Here is a 6,070-nt window from a genome sequence, read left to right as displayed (position 1 = left end):
TTTAAGCATATTGCAATGACTATTTGACCATTTGGCAGGGAAATTGAAATCGGATGAATTTTGACAAGTGGAGAGAAAAAATGAAGGAAAAAATCATGTGATCATTCACTTCTGAATCTAAAATCTAGGATCATTTACCTAAGTTAGGAGATGCAAGAAAGGTTTGAATTTGTTCTTTGCTTAAACTCAAAACATTTTCTTGTCACATAATCAACTTTTTGGGCAACAGAGTCAATATATAGTAGAGGAAGACTTCTGTTAAATACATGCTTAAATACATGCTAGAAGTACCGTGTGTTAATAATATGGTTGGTGCTATTACAATGAATTAATGGCTTGGATATATAGTAGATGAAGACTTGTCTAAACATCAATCATATGAGGGAATTGGAACTTGTGAATGGGCAGTCGTGCCATTGATTTGAAAAATACATGCGCAACAATAACAGAGAGAAATTATCGAAGTATGCATTGATGATAAAAAAATAAGAAATTATCGAAGTATGCATTGATGATAAAAAAATAAGAGAATTTCTTTAATGACCCCCTATGGGAGTGACCCCCAGCGAAAACTCCAACTTGCCCCTGCTTCGGAGATGTATCTCCGAAGTATTTTTTTTCTAAATTTTTCCAGACTTCGGAAGTTCATCTCCGAAATCTCCAAAAAAATTGGTGTTTTCGGAGATGCATTTCCGAAATGGATGAAATTTCAAAAAATACGTTGTTTTTAACAGTCAGCTATTATTTCGGAAGTACATTTCCGAAATAATGTGTTCATATACCATTTTCCCTCCTTCACTATTTCATCATTTTTCTCCAAAACAAACTCAAACCCTCTCCAAAACTTCCATCAATATCAATCCATTTTTCGTCTCAAAATCAAGCTTCAAACCGTTGATCATGTTAAAGGGAGCATAGAAAGCTACAATTTGAGGTAAACATCTCTCATTTCATCCCCTATTTCACTACATTGTTGCTGATTTCTGTGATGAAAACTCCGTCAGTTCGGAAGTTCATTTCCGAAATAAGTCACCTAACAAATTTCGGAAATGAACTTCCGTAATAATGCCTGCCAGTATTAAAAAAACAGGTTTGACCATTTTTGCTAAATTTTGCATTTGTTAGGTATGGTGCATCCGGACAACATTGTCGTCGATGACGTAGTAGTTCCGGAAGATGTCAACGTTAATAACGATCCGATTAATGATGTTAAATCCATGATCGATGTGGTGGATGTACGAGAACAATTTACAAATGATCGGAGCTTCGCTTGTCGTGAACAATTGTTTGATTGGGTTCGTAGTGAAGCTAGTAAACTTGGATTTGGCATTGTTATTTTAAGGTCCAACAATGGAAATAATAGACGAAAAGCTTTTGTCGTTTTGAATTGCGAGAGGGGTGGGAGGTATGTACCAACAAGCCGGGTATTAAAACACGAAGACACGAGGTGTCCTATACCGGCTACTTCTTGTCAGTGGACGACACATCATACAAATGAGACGGAGACTTGGCCGGATCCTTTCGTTGAAAGAATGACGGAGTTTGAAGAAATGATGAAGCAAGAGCGCGAGGAAAATAGAGAGCGGTCGAAGAACATACTGATTTTAGATCTAAGCGCCACCGATTGGTTTGGCGAATTTTAGTTTTAACCGGACCGTTTTTTTTTTTGTAATGACCGGTGCGTGTCATTTTTTGTATGTATTGTCGTTTACCATGTAAAATCAAACCGATTCAATACATATATAATATAAGTATGTTTAATGTTGTCATTGTTTATGTTGTGCCTATTTTGTATGTAATTGTTATTGTTATCTCAAAACATAATGTAATGCACAAAATTTGATTTTTCACCTCTGTTTCTGCATAATTCGGAAGTTCATTTCCGAAATATACATGTTTTTGGACTTATTTCGGAAGTTCATTTCCGAAACATCCACTGAATGTAAGATAAGGTTTGTTGGGCCATTATTACTCCAATAAGTCTATAAATACAACACAATCTTTTTCATCCTCATCACACCACAAAACACCAATGACAGAAACCTACCCCCATCCAGCATTTGTCTACTTCACCAGTGGCTACCCGATGTCGTTCCAATTCCGCTTTTCGTGCGACACGCCGTTCGCGGAATTGATAATGTCGCTCAACACACTATTGCAATATCTGGAAAATCGGAAGGTTGTCAAGCTTGAGTACCGCTCGCCATCGCTTAACGATGACGGAGACGTTTTAGTTCACCCCATTCAAGGTCAAGAACGACAAAGATTTAGCAGTTTTGTGGATAATTTTCGACCGATTTTCTTCGAAGGGTCCGATCGAGTTGAATGCAAAACTTCAAAGATCGGGGGCTGACGTTATCAAAATGTTAACTCATCCTCACCTACCCGTGTTTAACAATATGTAAGTTTAATTTTATGTAATGTGATCGATGTAATCTTCATCCTTTATTTAAATAAATCAAATCGTTGTTGTTTGTTATTTTTCTTTTGTATCATACTTTATTTCGGAAGTACATTTCCGAATTCTTCTAAGGGGGGTGAATTCGGATATGCACTTCCGAATTCACCTATTTTCTGGAAAAAAACAATATTTCGATGTACATTTCCGAAATCAATTTTTTTCATAAAAAAAACATGTTTTCGGAAGTGCATTTCCGAAACCACCTTTTTTCTCATAAAAAAGTGACTTCGGAAATACATTTCCAAAACAAGGAGCATTTTGGGATTTTCGCCAGGGGTGACCAGAAGATAGGGAGTTGGATAAAGAAATTCTCAAAAATAAATCTAAAGAAACGTGGCAATTTTTCTAGGTAAAGTTAACTTTTAAGTCACTTCATATTTAATTTATCAAAGGGAATTTCTTTTCGCACTCTGGTATTTTCTTTCAGGTTTTTAGCGAAATGTTAAAAATGTCTTATATTTTTAAAGATATATTTCTGAACGCATTATTTCTTAATTTTACCTAAATTAATTTTGGGAGATGCATTTGCGAAGGTATATTTCAGATATGTATCTTCAAAAATGTCTTGAAATTAAATTAACAAACAAAAATAAAAAACTATGACTACAATGAAAATCAAACCAACACCAACTTGACATTAAATTAAAATACTAAACATTACATAAATAGCCATTAAAATAAATTCAACATTACATATTGTTATGAACGGGACGTTGCAACATAATGATTATATCCTCGACAAATCTTTGAATCCTCACATCTACTTCAATCGGACCCTTTGATTTTTAACGGTGAAAAACACTCCACATAACCTTTAAATCTTAATCCGTCTTTAGTTTAAAGTTGGAGAAATATATCTTTCCTTCAATGTCAAATGAAGATGAACGATACTCGAGCATGACAACTCTGCAATTTTCTTAAAAGTGCAGGAGAGTATTCAGTTTGGATATTAGATCTGCGAGGGCTGTTTTCTCGGTGACTTTAAATTGAAGTGGCGGGTTCTCTCCATTGAAATACGCAAATGTAACGGGGGATATGCATTCATTCTTTGGTTTTGGTATGTTGTGTAGCAAAATAGATTGAGAGATACCCTATTTATACAAGTATTGGATTACTTTGGACTTCAGAAACCTTATCATGTCATCAGGTTACTTTTCAGATATGTATCTCCGGTTAAAATTCAACTTTTGTTTTACTAAAAGGGTGACTTCGGAGATGTATATTCGAAAACATACTTGATTGGGTTTTTTTAAATACGCGAGGCCTATTCAGATATGTATATCCAAAAACTTAATATACAAGCATATACAATTTAAACCATAAAATATAAAAATTTTAATCAAGAATTACACCATCATTGTTGTCATAAGTTGCTTATGTATTAAATCATATCAAGATTACATCGTTGACGATATTACATTAAAAAAAGTGTATCGTTTACAATCTAAAATGCATCAGGAGTAACACCAACAATGTAATCTTGACCTCTTTTTCGGATTCCAAAAATGTAAATCCCACTGAAAATGTCTTCTATGTAGAAGTAACACCAACAATTTTAAGAAGCGGAAGCCTATACTTATTGGTGTTATACGTTGAATCGATAATGAGAACAGTGAAAAATGTGTTGAACAACTTAACACTTTGGGATGAGTCCAGAATATGTCATGAACAATAACGTTATCATCACAAACTGTGTACCTTTTAACATAGTGGTTTTCATCCAAAAGTTTCAAAAGTTGTTGCATTTCGGATCTTAGTCCCCTTGTCGTCAAGTTGCATCGATAACGCGCATTTCATACCTACTTGATATTTGAAACACTTTCTGGTTATTTCCGTTTCAAATCTGCAAGTATGTTTTTCGGCGCCACTCTAATTAAAAACATGTCAGAAATAATTTTCTTCTCCTCCAATTGAAGGCAACATACGATGGGATGACCGACTAGATATGTTTTCAAGGCATGGTTAAATATTTTAGAAACCACATTAGATTTCCATATTTCATCCACCTTACAATATCCGCGTAATTTAAACGGACAATCACATTTTCTTGTTCCGGTGTTATCACGTTTCAACTCCGAATCGAGGGAACATATGTGCCTCTTCTCTTGCATCGGAAGATTAAATATGGTTGTCTTCTATTGGAACCATTATCGGACCTTCTGATAACAATGTCAAACCTCGAATTTTTGGCTATCACGCGAACCCATTGAAGTTTATGTTCACAAGCAATAAACATTTGTTCATTTTTGAAACGTGGACCAACATATATCTTGACAAGAACCAGTTTAATACCATCTTTCACTTAATGCAGTTTAACATCATGATTTATGTCACCCGGTTTAACATCATCCTTCACTACATTCGGTTTTATATCATTACTTACATCAACTTTAGGAAACATATTCTGGTGCACCATATCTATTAAGAACCAAAATAGTAAAATGATTAAAAATAGTAACATACAATTTTGGATATACATATTCGAAATTATGGCAGGCGAGTTTGGATATGTAGATCTAGACTTGACGCACGTTTTTTCACCGCAAAATCAAGATTAATGCAAACAACGAGGGATGAAATGAGTGAACTTTACCTTAAATTCAGCTTCTTTTGCTCTATTTGATGTGGTAAAATTCAAGAATACTAGTTTGGAATTGAAAAGCTGGTTGAAAATGAAAATTTTTGTAAGGTTTTTTTTTTTTGTTATGGAGGAAGTTTGAAGTGTGAGAGAGATGATCATGCAAGGTGATTATATCTTCAATTTCGTGCTGGAGATTTTCGGAGATACATCTCTGAAAATATCACTGAGTTGTTAAATGATAAATCATCTAAATGGAAATATTGTGAAATGGCTTAAAGTATATGTTTGGAGATGTATCTTTGAATTAACCTAAAAAATTTCATAGTTGCATCTTCGAACTAAATTTTAACAAAAAAATGAGATTTTGTGTATTCGAAGATGTATCTATGAATAAATCTAGGGGTATTTTGGAGTTTTCATAGGTGTGTCCCACTCTATAGGGTGGGAGAAGAAATTCCTTTTATCAAGACTATAACATTGTCACCTCTAATAAAATTCAAACAGTCGGGGAGGAGAATTTAACATGTCACTCTGACTTATACCTGACACCCCCATATTAGTTCATAATTCTAAAAGTGCCCATGTTCAAATTTGAAGTCAAATATGCGTAAGAAATTTCGGGTAGGAAATTTGAAGTCTCAATATGCATATCTCGCTTTTGTTTACTTCAACGGCGAGAAATCTTCTCTTCAATTTAGGTTCTCAAAGGTCATACGTCTTGTCGATTTAAAATTAATACTAGAGAATTTGTACCTAAACAATCGAAGAGTTATGAAGCTCTATTATCGTATAGCCTCAATTGACAGAGATGAGAAGATACAATTCAACGAGTTTGAGCTGAAGACGGATGAAAATTTAACTGTTATGTGGAGTATATTTCAATGTTACAAAACAAAATGTCTGATCGAGCTGGATGCGAAGATTGCGAGATCTATTAAAGATATTCTAAAGATGTTGAGACGTCCTACTTGATGATGAAATGTATTGTTCGATTTACTTTGTCGATTATATATGTAATGATTTGTTTT

The sequence above is a fragment of the Vicia villosa genome, unplaced genomic scaffold (assembly GCF_029867415.1).
Source record: "Vicia villosa cultivar HV-30 ecotype Madison, WI unplaced genomic scaffold, Vvil1.0 ctg.000364F_1_1, whole genome shotgun sequence".
Taxonomy (NCBI): domain Eukaryota; kingdom Viridiplantae; phylum Streptophyta; class Magnoliopsida; order Fabales; family Fabaceae; genus Vicia; species Vicia villosa.
This window is presented reverse-complemented; position numbering follows the sequence as displayed.